Consider the following 14,567-nt stretch of genomic DNA (forward strand, 5'->3'; position numbering starts at 1 on the left):
GTTATTAATAAGCAATGAGCCCCCAAAACCTCAAATCCATCAGCTAGTCACTTCTATGTTTTTTTGATCTTTTTCACAACATGCTACATGAATTTCTCTATATGGATGATGGGTTAGATGTCATCAAGAACTAAGCCAAGAACTTATCAGATGTCTAAATTTTTGGCTATACGTTCAGACTTGAAAGCCCACATTAATAAATGATGATCTTTCACGTGAAGATTATCTTTTTGGAATCAAAATGTATAATTAGTTTAGAAAGAATCTGCTATAGATGTTGTCGGTTGATGCAAAATGCAACGATGTTGATGGGTTGGTCACCTGTGGGGAAGACGACAAGTGAACATGAGAAAAGATAAGATTTTTGCTTAAAAGTGAGTTAAGAAAAGATATATTATCTCATGGGAGTGTTGGAGGAGACTGAGAGGAAAGGGTACATGCTATGTTTACTTCAACGTTAATGTATATATCAAAGTATCAACAATGATACTCTTTTCTTAAAATTAAAATCATAGTTCGTTGATTTGAGAGATTAAAGTCGAAATATGAAATAAATGTTTGTTAAAGAAAAAATTATACATTGACCCTAAAATTTTGAAGATGAGCCAATGCAACTTATCTATTTCAACTAGCCAACTTCATCTATTTTAATTAATGAAATGGGTTAAACAAGTAAAATCTAGAATTTTAAGTAAATTCAAAATAATGAGGTTTTTTGAAAGCCACATAACATTCTCACATGTTTATGAATCACCCGTGCAAGTATAAGGGTTTGATTTCGGTAAATACTCTTTTTTCGATGAGTACTCGTGAGGATATCTTAAAAATATTGGAAAAATAAATACAAATCATAAAATTGAGCATAGTATTATATTGGAGAGAAAAAAAATTAGAAAAAAAAAATTTGGATCATTAAAATTAAATCATGGATCATAAAAAATGAATCATTGATAATAAAAATGATCCAAAAAATTTCCAATTTTTTTTTCTCTCCAATATAGTACTATGCTCAGTTTTATGATTTATTTATATTTTTTTATTTTTTAAGATGTTCTCACAAGTCCTCACATGATCCTCGTGATATATATTTATTTTGAGATTATGTATATATAAGCGTACTTTTAGTTTGTAAAAACAAATATATAAAAAAATGTTTTATTTATATATTTTTCTAAATCCACATCCATGCAAACGAATATCTAAAAAGCATTTATAAAAATGAAATATATATATATATATATATATATATATATATATATATATATATATATATATATATATAATGTAAAATAAGTTCATAAAAAACAAAGTTGTAAAGAAAAAAAAAATTTAAAAAGTATTTTACAAAGAAAAGTTTTAAGAAACATATAAAACAAAATTGAATTTTTTTAGGGAATAACTTAGTAAAAAAATGGAATATATATATATATATATATATATATATATATATATATATATATATATATATATATATATATATATATATAGAATTTGTGTGTAGCACTAGTTTCCATAATATTTCTAATTTCAGGATAGCGGGTTATAAGTTAATCGAGTAAATGTCTTTGGCTTCAAAGGGATGGAGTTTAGACCCTATCGAATATTGTTAATGTTGGTTAATTGATAAAGTCAACGATTTGTGCCTTGAAACAAAGGGTAAAATGGGAATGACGATAATTTGGGTTTCTTGCATGAATTTATTAATAATTTTAGTTTGGTATGTTTTTATCCAAAAGTAATCAGATAGAATTGTGGGGATCGTCAACATCTTCGCGTGCATATAAAGATCGCCGAAAATGAAATTGAAACGAAGAAGTTATAGTTGTTTGAAGCTGAAGTGGATTTTGAGAAAAACGAGTTCACCACAGCGTAGTGAGGAGTTCTCCATGGCGTGGAGCGTTGTGCAGCCCAAGGCTATTAAATTAGGGGTTGGATTGTATTTAAGGGCTTCAACCCCTTGTTTTAGGTCATTTTCGAGCCTCAATTACATTAAGAAACCATCTTTTTAGCAAACTCTAGCCTCCCTTCATAGATTAAACTCCTCTTCTCTCCTTGGACCTCTTTTGGTAGCTTTTGGTGGTGATTTGATGAAGCTTCAAGATCAAGAAAGTTATTTTGGTTGCAAGGAATGTTGTTAAAAGTTTGGATCCATCAAAGCACTCCATTTCTAGACTATTATGAGTATAAAGTTCTTATGTTGCTCTTTAGTTCTTTAGATATTGTCATTTGGGTTTTTGTCACTTTTTGTCCATTTTATGGGCAATCTTAGAGTTGTGTGGACTCCAACATATTTTGATCAGTTTGGAATGCTTCGTGGACCTCATGGACTAGGAAATTTATGATCTTTCGCCTTCCCTTTAAGCCATGTACGTTATCTAGGTCCTTTGGGTCATTTTGGTGTATTAATGTTAAAATCTTGAAAGTTTGTGGCATTATTATTGATAAAGTTAGAAACGTTATCCATCTAAACATCATGTTGATTCAGATATGAATATTGGAGACTTGGACTTAATGGATTAAGCTGAGAAAGATGCATTCTTGGCCCCTTTAAGACTTAAAGTTTAGATCTTGGTGGTTTGGACCATCCTAATGGATAAAGTTGGAAACTTTATCCATTATGAAGCTATTAGGTACTAGATCTGATGTTATGACCATTGGTCTTTAGGGATTAAGCTCTTAATTAATAAAAAGGCATTATGTCAAAGACCACGGTGTGGCTAAGGAAGGCCCACGAAATGTTGGTGTCTGCATCTCAACTAGTTTGTCCTAACTTGGCCACAACATGGCTAAGTGTTCTCCACGGTATGGAAGTCGTTAACGTTTTTTGAACGTTGACCATTTACTTTTTGAACAGTTTGAATTTTTGTCACACTATGATAGAATTGAGTGTTTAGCTAAGGACAAGTTCTGATTTGGTTTTAGGTAGCTTGCATCAGATGTTCTGTTGCTAAGTTTTGTTGTTAAGCCTCTATTGGTTGACTCGGGTGAGTTTATCTCTATACTTAGTACTACAGTATTTATCCTTATGTATAGGATGTTGGTATGCTATAGTGATCTATTAGATTAGTACGTTAGTTATAATTACATGTGCTTTGTTTGTTATTGTTTACCCGTTTGCATATATCGACATATTATGGTTAAGTTAATACGGTCTTGTTTTGTTTTGTGTTGTAGGCCAAGAAACCAGGTGGTCCTGTTGTATTGTAAGCCTTATGAGGCAGTCCTGTCAGACTGAGGTCAGGATATCATCAGCTAAATGTAAGAGAGCAGAATATAGAGAAGACTGCATTCAGAACACGATATCGACACTACGAGTTTTTGGTCATGTCATTTGGACTAACCAATTCTCCAGCAGCATTCATGGATTTAATAAACAGGGTTTGTAATCTGTTCCTTGATTAATCTGTGATAGTGTTCATGTAACGCCCGTAGATCCGGGCTAGTCAATTTAGAGACGATAAACATCAAAAATGACTTTTTGATGGAAGATTATTTAGAAGGATTAATCTTAACCAATTTTTATTATATGTCACAAGGTTTCCGTGCATATAAAGAACGCCAAAATCTGAGTTATAACGAAGAAGTTATGACCTGTCGAAGTTTTGCGACAGAACCGGCACGACCCAGCGAGACGTAAATAGTGAATTTATGGTAGATAGATATCTATCCTTAGTGATCTAAACGAGAGTCGAATATGTCTTCGATAGTAGTCCAACGATAAAAAGATAGACGAAAACGGAGTTCAGATGAAGGAGTTATGAATTTCGAACGGAGTTTTCCTGTCCCGACCTACTAAAGATAATATATAAGTAATATATTTATAATATATTAAAAAAAAGTCAAAATTAGCCAATGGAGTCTAAAGAGAGTTGTAGAGCATAATCTCACCTACGCGTTGATATAAAGAACGTCGAAAACGGAGTTCGTATGCGAAAGTTATGAATTTCTGAAGTTCGGGGCGCGAAACCCCAAAACTGTCAGATACCACGACGTGGCAAGCAGTACCACGATGTGGCAAGTCTTCTGACACCTCTGGGAATCCCCCAGATGCAACTTGCGATGACGCATGCAGTGAAGACCAAGCCCACGACGTGGAAAAAGGTGCCACGATGTGGCAAGGGCAGATTTTGCCCTATAAATAGATTTGAAGGGCCAGTCGAGTTGGGTTGCTCATTCTCTCATCTCTCACCCATATTACATCATTTTACGTGCAATTTTAACCCCCCGAAGCCCTGGTATCATCCCAAGACACGAAGCGAGTCCCGAAGCACCGAAGATCCCGAGAAGAAGAGAGTTTCTGAGCCGAAGCTCTGCCCGCGAGAAGTATGGTGTGTGAAGAGATCACAGTTCCACCAAAGGATACTACTTCTACAAGTCGTAGTGCTGCCCGATCATCTTCTGATCAAGTGAGTGTATAGTCACTTTCATCTAACACATAAATATTAAGTATTTGTTATGAAATACGTGTTATGTGTATAATATAAAGATGTTTATATGTGTGAGTGTGTGGTCACTTTCTTCTAACACATAAATATTAAGTATTTGCTATGAAATACGTGTTATGTGTTTATATATTGTTGTTTATTTGAGATGTTGGTGGAATGGATGAACTATATAGGTTTTAATGAGTTAAACTGTATATGTATTTTGTAAGTACAAATATGTTGGGTAGGACATGGGTAGATGAGATCCGTGAGTATGGATCAGATCAAGAGATTAGTTTAGATCCGTGAGTATGGATCAGATCAAGAGGTTAGTTTTAGATCTGTGAGTATGGATTAGACCAAGAGGTTAGTTTTAGATCCGGGAGTATGGATCAGGTAAAGAGATAAAACTTGTTATTAGTCCGGGAGTATGGATTAAGACTAAGTTAATTGTCCCTAGTCTGGGAGTATGGATTGGGCACACTTTAGATCTGGGAGTATGAATCAGAACAGGATTTAGGTATAGTAAATTGTCCCTAGTCCGGGAGTATAGATTGGGCACAGTTTTAGATCCGGGAGTATGGATCAGACCAATAGGTAAACATGTTATTAATCAGGGAGTATGGATTAAGACATAGTTAATTGTCCTTAGTCCGGGAGTATGGATTGGGCACAGTTTTAGATCCGGGAGTATGGATCAGACCAAGAGATTAGTTTAAATCCGGGAGTATGGATTAGACCAAGAGGTTAGTTTTGTTGGATAAGGTGTCTAAGTCCATAATTTATTTGGTACATACTTGACCCGGCCCGGTATGGTCCATTTGGGTTGCACTTCACCCAAACGATTTATGGATAATTTTATGAGAATTGTATACTTACGATTTATTAATATATTATAAGTTATAATATATTAATATGAAGTCATGTTATTTAATTAGTTTTAGTCTTAAATTAATTATGAATTAATTTAGAGATTAAAAAGAAGACTGATTAAATTATGGGCTATTATATTTTATATAGTGTGGGCTAATACTCATTTGTTAATGGGCTAAGCTAATATGAAAGTCCATGGATGATCCATGGAGCTTTTAACCCATGCTTCCTTGGAAAGGAAAAGACATGGGTTATTAGGGTTTCACCCTAACCATGCACACTATATAAAGAAGCATATGATGCAAGAAATAGGGCCTAAGGGTAGACACTAGGAGTGTGAGACTTAGTGGTGGCCGATTCCACAAGAAAGTATACTACTCTCTCAAAGTTTTCCAAGTGTTTGTGGTGATTTGTGATTCCATTTGAGGCATTCACACTATTGGTGCTTGGCTCTCAAACTCCAAACAATCAACCATCATCAAAAGGTATGTATTTCTACTACTACTTTTATGATTCATAATCCTTATGCTATGCTAGTTAGGAAGAAACCTTGGAAGTTATTATTTGCATGTATTTTAGAAGAAAACATAGATCCAAGGTTTATTAGGGTTGCATGCACACTTAGGAAGTGTTAGATTGCTCAATACCCAACAAGTTTTAGGTCCGAGAGTATGGATCAGGTGGAGAAATTAGTTTAGATCCGTGAGTAGGGATCAAATAAAGAGGAAAAGTTTAGATACGAGAGTTTAAATCGTGGTGTTGTGAGGATCGATGGAGGTGGGATAAGAGTTGCTTTTATATGGTGAAATTATATAATTTTGGATGTTCTATATATATATATATATATATATATATATATATATATATATATATATATATATATATATATGATATAACATTATGGGATGAAAACCCTATATGCTCACCAGGCTCCCAAGCTTGACCCACTCAGTTTCCTTTGTATCACATGTATCGATACGAAGATATATTTCACGGAGAGATTAATGGAGATGTAAAATCTTTAGTGTAAATAATGTAAGTTTTGTTTATGCTTATGTGTCTGTATCGGAACATTACATCCCGAGATTTTGTTATATAATGAAAATACATTTCTTTAAAGAAATGCTTTGATAAATCTTTATCATATTTTAGGAACAAATTCCGCAACTGTTTTCTTTAAAAGATTACTCTGATTTTAAAAACAAGCATAAACAAATTGGTCTTTCCTGGGCGTGAAATTGGGGATGTCACAGTTCATAGATGACATTCTTATTTACTCGAAAAGCCAAGAGGAGCATGGTAGACACTTGCGAGAAGTGTTGGAAGTCTTAAAGAAGGAGAAGTTGTATGCTAAGTTCTCCAAATGTGATTTTTGGATTCGAGAAGTCCAATTCTTGGGTCACGTGGTCAACCAAGAAGGGATAATGGTTGATACAGCAAAGATTAAAGCTGTAATGCAGTGGGAACAACCGAAAAGTCCTACGGAGATCCAAAGCTTTTTGGGATTAGCCGGATATTACTGAAGATTTATCCAGGGCTTTTCTTTGATCGCTAGTCCATTAACATCTTTGACCCAGAAAGGAGCCGTTTATGCTTGGAATGATAAGCACAGAGAAGCTTTTGAGTTGCTAAAGAAGAAGTTATGTGAGACACCGATTCTTTCTCTACCCGATGGAGTTGAAGACTTTGCTGTTTATATCGATGCATCTGGTGTTGGATTGGGTTGTGTTTTGACCCAAAGAGATAAGGTGATCGCATATGCATCTCGACAATTGAAGGAGCATGAAAAGAACTACCCGACTCATGATTTGGAGTTGGCAGCAGTAGTTTTCGCTCTGAAAATATGGAGGCATTACCTCTATGGCACGGAGTGCAAACTTTTCATTAATCATAAGAGTCTCCAATATCTCTTTAGTCAGAAGGAATTGAATATGAGGCAACGACGCTGGCTAGAATTACGTAAAGACTACGACTGTGAGATACTTTACCACCCCGGTAAAGCTAATGTTGTTGTTGATACTCTCAGTCGGAGAGTCAATCTTGAAAGAAAAAGGCCAAGAGCATTAAGAATAGAAGTTGTCTCGACCATTGTGGAAAGTACTAAGAAAGCTCAAGAGGAAGCTTCTGAGAAGAATGACCAAAAGGAGGAACGGTTGGGCAAGATGTTGGTGTTCGGTATAAACAGTCATGGACTGAAGGTGTTCCAAGATCGGATTTGGATACCTAAGACAGGAGGAGTCAGAGATCTTCTGATGGAAGAAGCTCACAAGACCATGTACTCGATTCATCCTGGTAGCACTAAAATGTATAGGGACCTGAAACCCTACTACTGGTGGCCGACGATGAAGCTTGATATTGCAAAGTATGTGGTTGAGTGTGTGACTTGTGCTAGAGTCAAGACACAACATCAGAAACTGTACGGGAGTTTAGAACCATTCCATGTGCCTATAGGTAAGCGGGAAGACATTGCTATGCAATTTGTCACTAAACTGCCCAGAACGAAAAGTGGCCACGACATGATTTGGGTGGTTGTTGATCGATTCACTAAGAGTGTGCATTTCATAGCAGCCAACGAGAAATGGTCTATGGAAAAGCTTGCGAATTCTTATGTGAAGGAAATAGTGAGGCTTCACGGTGTTCCGTTAACGATTGTGTCAGATCGTGACAGTCGTTTCACCTCGCGATTTTGGAGAAGTCTACAAGAGGAATTGGGTACCAAGTTGTGTTTGAGTACAGCTTACCATCCACAGACTGGTGGTCAGAGCAAAAGAACGATACAAACACTTGAAGATATGCAGAGAGCATGTACCCTGGAATTCCAAGGTAATCGGGATGAACATTTACCTTTGGTAGAATTTTCCTATAATAATAGTTTCCACTCGAGCATAAAGATGGCACATTATCAAGCTTTGTATGGACAGAAGTGTCGTACGCCGTCTTGTTGGCTTGAGGCTGGGGAAAAGCAGTTTATGGGACCGGAGATAGTCCAACAGACTGCAGAAAAGTTGAAAATAATTAAGGAGATAATGTTAGCAGCTCAGGATCGTCAAAAGAGCTATGCTGACAACAAGCGAAGACCGATGACTTTTAAAGTTGGAGATTCAGTTTTGCTTAAAGTCTCTCCATTGAAGGGACTTATAAGACTTGGAAAAGGGGAAAGTTAAGTCCAAGGTTTATTGGACCATTTAAAGTTCTTCAGAGAATTGGGAACCAAGCTTACAAACTCGAATTACCCGAAGAACTGAATGGAATTCATAACACTTTTCATGTGTGTTATTTGAGGAAGTTCACGGGAGAAGTTCCCGACATGATTCCACTTTCGGAGTTGAGAATCGATGAGAACAAAAGGTTGATTGAAGAACCATAGGCAATCGTTGACCGAAAGACTAAGAAGTTGCGACGCAAGTTGGTCGAGTTAGTGCTTGTCCGATGGAAACACACGAATGGGCCAAATCTCACCTGGGAGACGGAGAGTGACATGATGAGTCTCTACCCGCATTTGTTTGTTGATGTGTGATTCCGGGGACGGAATCATTCTAAGGTGGAGAGAATTGTAACGACTGAGTTTATGGGCTGTCATTAATAGCAATGTAATAGTCTAGGTTAACCCTTGTAACCCATTTCAAAATAATAGAAGTATATTATTTGAGTATTATGTGTTTTGTGCTTAATTGTGTGTCTTAATTGAGTTAAGAATAAAAAAATAAAGTCTAAATTAGCCAACAGAGTCTAAACGAAAGTTGTAGAGTGTAGTCTCACCTACGCGTGGATATAAAGAACGTCGAAAACGGAGCTCGTATGCGAAAGTTATAAATTTTTGAAGATCATGGCATGCATACCAAAGCTTATCCGAAGGAGTCGCTGATCCTATACCGAAGCGTGACCCGCCTCGCACTCGAGTGCTCCGATGACGCATGCAGTGACGAATCCGGAGTATGCCCCACGTACCGGAGCATTACGCCCAGCGTAATGCGAGGCTTCAGCCTCTATAAAAGGCATGTGAGGGCAGCCGATTCTTTTGCCCAAATTCTCTCCTCTCTCTCCCGTTTTGCATCGTTTTGCGTGCAACTTATATCCCGAAGCCTCGGTATCATTCCTGAGCCCTGAAGCAAGTCCCGAAGCCCCGAAGATCTCGAGAAGTGAAATTCCCGAGCCGAAGCTCTGCCCGCGAGGAGCCCGGTTTTTGTGAAGATCTTCCAGATCTACCGAAGAATACTACTTCTACAAGGCGTAGTGCTGTCCGATCATCTTCTGATCAAGTGAGTGTGTAGTTACTTTCTTCTAACGCATAATTACGAAGTATTTTATACGAAATACGTGTTATGTGCATATTTTGTTGTTATATGTGTGAATGTATATTCATTCTCTTTTATCTCATAGATATGATTTATTCTCTATAAAATGCGTGCTATGGGTATTTGTCTCATCTGTTGTTTGGAATATGTATTGAATGAGAATGCTATATAGGTTTTAAACTATGTATAAAAATATATATATTTATCTACTAATACGTTGGGTAGAACATGGGTAGATAGTTGATGTATGATAAACAGATGAGAGGCCTTGATGTTGTTGTTGTTGATCTAGTTATTCAGTGGAGTATGGATAACGACCACAGACTCTTTCTAGACAGTCCTATGGAACGCTAGCAGGCTCATAACCTGTAGGTGTTGTGAACGATGTGTTCATCGGCGTACTCTATCCCCTCATGGTTGCCTTTAGGACATCTACTGTTGAGGAAACCCCTTTGCAATAATGTCTGTCCCGATGAAAATCCTAGATTAGGTCCCTTGAGATAGATGTTGTTTTAGGGAGGTAAAGTGAGGATAACGGGAATGGGTAATCAGGTTATTGTTGGTTGGTAAAAGTAAATATAATTATTTATTGCGGGTTGAAAACCCTATACGCTCACTAGGCTCCCAAGCCTGACCCACTCAGTTTATTTGTATTACAGGTAGTAGCGCGAGCGCATAAGATGGATGAATCATCAAGTTATTTCGTTTATTAGACCAGTTGTTATATGTAACTGTTGTATGGTCTATCTTTGGTTGTTTATGCTTTTGTGTATGTATCGGAACATGACATCCCGAGTTTTGATCATATAATGAAAATACATTTTTTTATGAAATGTTTTGGTAAATATTATTTTATCATACTTTGTTTTTAGAAAAAAATTCCGCAACTCTTTTAAATCAAAAGAATTTACTCTGAAATTATTTTAAAAGCATAAATGAAACCGGTCTTTTCTGGCCGTGATTTTGGGGATGTCACAAGTACATTCCAACTCGCCGAGTCATTGAGGTGACTCGTCGAGTTCCTTCGATTCTCGATCAAACTTTAAGGCCACCCGTCGAGTTCCCTCCTTGCAACTCGACGGATACACACTCATACATGTCCAAGAGAAAACCCATCTGACTCGCCGAGTTGTTTTTCAACTCGTCGAGTCTTATGACGATATTTATCGGACTCGTCGAGTTGTTCATCCAACTCGTCGAGTTCACAGCCATCTTCATGTGACTCACCGAGTCAACTTTGCGACTCACCGAGTCCATTCAGTCCTCTTTCCATACAGACTTGTTTTGAGCCATGTAGCGGCTCCAAATAAAAGATCCAAGCTTCTAGGGCATGCTTATCACGTAAAGTTGCAAACTTTACGTGCATGCATGGCCTTAAAGGCTCCAAATGCCAAATCTAAGTTCTTAATGGGGCTTCATGCCCAAGAGGGACCTCAATCACAACCAAAAATGTGACTTTATGCTTCTAGAATCCAAGGAGGGTCCAGATCTGAAGTTGCAACTTTAGATCTAGCCCATAGCTCATCATACCAACTTGAAAATCCATAAAAAGCCCTAGAAACTCAACAAAAAGGAAGTAAGGATGGCACTTTGATACCTCCAAAGGATGTTGGCTGAGGTAAATCCTGCTTCCCAAGCCTTCCTTGCTTCAATTCCTTTGCACTCTTAGCTTTCTTCCTCCAAGATTCTCTTTCCAAGCTTCAAACACCACACCAAGGCACCCACACACGTATAAGGACTCTCAGGACTCTCTAGAACTGTAAAGAGGCCCAAGGGAGGCTAGGGATGCAAACCCCGAGATTTAGGGTTTCATCTGCCAACTCTTACTCGCCGAATCCCAATATGGACTCGTCGAGTAGGTCACTTAACACGCGATCCCATCCCACTACTACTCGATGAATAGGTCAACCTACTCGTCGAGTAGAGCTTAACCCAAGATATCTTATTTAAGCAATACCTGAGAATCAGGGCGTTACAATTAAGCATAATTCTGATACTTTGAAGTAGTTTTCAAAGAGTAGTAGATCGAATACGAAGAATTTGTTAGGCAGAAAGATAAAAGTTTCTCCAATTTGAAAGGAAGGGAGAGTACTTTAGTATCGTGTTTTGTGATCATCTTAGTGATTGTGGAACTATATCACAAATGATCCTTGAAGTACATCTTAGTACAATTTTTTGACTAAGAAGAGGAATCAAATATTGTTTAGATGTTTCAATCGAGAGATGAGTCATACTTCGTTTCCAATTAAGGTTTAGAGTTATACTCTAGTAACTACAAATCGTATCTTGAAGCTTATTTCATACTAAGTAGGTTTATAACACCTCATTGTGTAACGTCCAAAATTTCAAAACAATTAAAACTTTTCAAAATCACCCATTTTATTAACGTTGTTACAAAAGGTTTTCAATACATTATTAAAACAGAGTAATTTCCCAGGTTCATATCATAAAACACCAACGCTAGGAACGGTACGATCACGCCTTTGCCTTGCCACAGACTCTTGAGAACCTGAAACATAAAACCATAACTGTAAGCCCGAGAGCTTAGTGAGATACCCCCAGAATACCATCCACATATACGCCTTTCCAGGCCCTGACCTTCCGGTCCATCACACAACATAATCGCCTTCCGGCCCATATCATATCGCCTTCCGGCCCATATCATATCGCCTTCCGGCCCATAAGCATAAAATGCGTATATAACATAACAAATAATCATATAGCAGTTCATAGACAACAATCGATCAACAGATCACATATCATAGCATTACTCTAACAAGATACCGGTCTAGCCGGTCACTATCATAACATTACCCTATGAATCAGTCAACATACTAAATGCATACATACGCCTTTCCAGGCCATGACCTTCCGGTCCACATAGTAATTCCTTCCGGCCCATAACATGTATTGCCTTCCGGCCCATAACATATAACAACTGACAACTACCCGGATTTCCATCCGATAAAAGGGTTGGCATTGGTGCCATAAACCCTAGCGATATAGTGAGGATAACTCACCTCGAAACTGCCGACTGAACAGATAGCTCAAGCTGCTCCGATCACTGATACGATCTCCACCTCTGGATAGCCACCAATGCACTGAACTCAAACGATAAACACAATTACCAAAATACCCCTGGAACCACTGGTAAATCCTTGGTCAAAGACAAGGTCAAAGTCAACCCCTGACTGACCCTACTCGCCGAGTCAACCCTGAGACTCGCCGAGTCCCCAGGCTCAGAACTTCACTCAACCCGCAACCTAACTCGCCGAGTCACCCCAAGACTCGCCGAGTTCAACGACTCTGAGTCCACTCGCCCTTAACTCACCGATTCCTTAAGACACCGTTTCTACACGTCGAGTATCCCCTTTTTACTCGACGAGTTCCTCCTGGAAGAATCGCGGGGCCACCCCGACTCAACTCGCCGAGTCTGAAGAACAACTCGACGAGTCCCAGTCAATCTCCAAGCTACTCGCCGAGTCTGTTCATCAGACTCGGCGAGTCCATGCCATGCAGTCGATCAAACTGCTTCCTGAGATAAGTTTTGTCCCGAAATACACAAACATGGGACCTTCTGGACCTCTAAAGGTCCTAATACAGGGTTATAGTCGTTTGGTAACAATGTACTAATTCATCTAATCACCAAATGGGTTCCATAAACCCTAAATCCATGCACACATCAACAATACAGAAGAATCCGAGATAATACCCGAATAACGCACTCTCTGTGTCCCCAAACCGCAGAACTCGAATCCCTTGCTGTTCCTTTAGCCAAAACTCTTCTCCTCCTTGCACAACAATTTCTTCAAAGCCCTAATACCCTTCAATCTTGCTCTAGATGCCCACAGCCGTTTAGGGTTCTTCTCAGTCGACTAAAGACGGACAATGACGGCCTATAAGTGCCTTATATACGTTCCAAAACCAAACGGCTAGGGTTTCCGCTGAACAGCGTCGACTCGCCGAGTCCATATCTGGACTCGTCGAGTCCAGTCGCGATCCCGCGACCAAGTCTGCGATCCTACTCGGCGAGTCTAGGCTCCAACTCGCCGAGTCCCCTCTTAAAACACCCCCAAAATCATAATTACATCAATATTTGAAATTCCGGGCTGTTACACATTGAATGTGGAGTAATAATGTTTTTTACTCTAGCACATTTGGAATTGGAAGTTGTGATCTTTTGTTTAAAACAAATGATGAACTAAGACCAATTCCATGAAGTGTTTTCTTGTTGAGAATCGACACTAACTTTTGAATATCTGTTTTGCTCGTCAAGAAATGCTCCGTGAGAGAGAAAATTATATGTCAAGTAGTCAGTGGGAGTCTTAATGATCTTGAAAAGTTTCAAGAGTCAATCGAGAATAAACATTTTAGTTATCACTAGCACACGAACTGAGGTTGATAACCTATCGTGTTAAGTTGACACATTCTTGTTTCTGTGCACATTCATGTTGAGTTGGCAATGTTTATGAGTATTATGGTTCTCATCTGACTGCAAAAGGCAAAGCATGCTGGTCAGTGATAGTACATTGATCAATATGGGTGAGTTATTTAACAACATGGAAGCACTGGTAGACCCTTGTGCTACAAGAAAGCAAGAAATTAAAAATAAACAAAGTTCAGTCCATGAAAGGAAAACTAAATTTGATTTTGGTTTTGTCCTCAACCTTATCTTATGATTGTAGGTCGGTAATGATAGATTCATATGGATGGGAACACATACACCATAAAATCTAGGTGGCAAAAGATTTTGCTATAATTCATGAAAATGATTATGAGGAAATACTTACGCTAATAGATTTTAAAGATTTGATAAATATCATTATGGTTAGTGTTTGTGTTAATTGCATTCTCAAATTTGTAATATGATTACAACATCCTTTTTCATAGTTCGAATTGTGAGAAATGCCAAGAAATAGTTTGAACGTTCAGGACTTATAGCTATAAGTCTGCAATAAGGGTTTAAACACACACA

The sequence above is a fragment of the Lactuca serriola genome, chromosome 2 (assembly GCF_051521515.1).
Source record: "Lactuca serriola cultivar US96UC23 chromosome 2, Lser_US96UC23_V15, whole genome shotgun sequence".
Lineage (NCBI taxonomy): Eukaryota > Viridiplantae > Streptophyta > Magnoliopsida > Asterales > Asteraceae > Lactuca > Lactuca serriola.